The sequence below is a fragment of the Hyla sarda genome, chromosome 4, assembly GCF_029499605.1.
Source record: "Hyla sarda isolate aHylSar1 chromosome 4, aHylSar1.hap1, whole genome shotgun sequence".
Lineage (NCBI taxonomy): Eukaryota > Metazoa > Chordata > Amphibia > Anura > Hylidae > Hyla > Hyla sarda.
Window position 1 is genome coordinate 100,702,671 of NC_079192.1, and position 1,200 is coordinate 100,703,870.

A 1,200-nucleotide genomic window follows, 5' to 3' on the forward strand; every position below is an offset into this window, starting at 1 on the left:
CTTTCGATCTGCTTAGCTTCTCCAGCTCTAGAACGTGGTTTTCACATGACAGGCTCCCTAAAAGTAACCTATTCAGGGTGGTTAATGATAAACACCTATTTTCTCATTAATTCTTATACCTCCCCTATATTCACTCAGGCTAGGGTAATACTAATGTTGATTTGTGGCTAAATTGCAGCATTTGTACCATAAGGGTGAATCCCTGTGGCAGCGGAGCCCCATGCACAAAGCTCAGTTCCTTATCTGAAAATTGACCTCAATATTCTGCTCTTTCCATGTCACGCTCAGAGGTTTCAGAAGCTTTAGATCAATGTTTCTCAACCAGTGTGCCTAAAGCTGTTGCTGGAGGCACACTGGTTGGGAAACCCGGCTTTAGATATAAGGTGGTGTGTGGTTGGATTTCTTATATTAGTCATTGTATTCTTATTGGCTACATTATACACCTCTCATTCAAGAAAGAACATATTCAGCAATTCCATGAGGAATAACTCTAAGCCTTTCGATCTCTCGCAGTGTATGCCTTATAGCCAAACTTTTTTTCCCCAATACTGCACCTTTCTGGTCTATGGGCCCATTTCTAGGTGAATTTGGTTGGGGTGGGGGAGGGGGGGATGTATACCAGTATTTCTGCTCAAGTCCCTTTTCAATAGGGGCTATCCAAAGTTTTTAAATCTATCTATATTCACTCAGGCTAGGGCAACACTAATGTTGATTTGTGGTTAAATTGCAGCATTTGTACCATAAGGGTGAATCCCGGTGGCCCTGATAAGTATCTAATTGTGAGGGTCTGACCACTGAGACCACCACTGCTCAGAGGAATGGAGCATCATTCTGGGATGGCAAAAGACAGTCAGGCACTGTACTGTATTGACAGGTTATAGGTTATAAACTTGTGGTGACTCCCTTTAAAGCCTTACTCCGGTGGAAAACTTTTATTTTTTTTAAATGAACTGGTGCCAGAGAGTTAAACAGATTTGTAAATGACTTCTTTTTAAAAAAAAATCTTAATCCTTTTAGTACTTTTTAGCAGCTGTATGTTACAGAGGAAATTCTTAAATTTTTTAATTTCTATTTTGTGTTGTCCACAATGCTCTCTGCTGACACCACTGTCCATGTCAGGAACTGTCCTGAGCAGCATAGGTTTGCAATGGGGATTTTCTCCTGCTCTGGACAGTTCCTGATACGGGCATCAGGTGTCAG

At 41.3% G+C, this 1,200-nt stretch overlaps 1 protein-coding gene across 3 annotated transcripts in view; it reads left to right on the forward strand.

The window, feature by feature from the left end:
• PCSK6 (proprotein convertase subtilisin/kexin type 6) overlaps nt 1-985 on the forward strand; it is a 229,009-nt gene extending 228,024 nt beyond the window's left edge. For all 3 annotated transcript variants that reach the window (XM_056571778.1, XM_056571776.1, XM_056571777.1), the window contains one exon: nt 1-985. This exon is cut by the window's left edge and continues 1,340 nt beyond it. The gene's annotated coding sequence lies outside the window, so the exon portion shown is untranslated.
• The last annotated feature ends 215 nt before the right edge of the window (nt 986-1,200 follow it).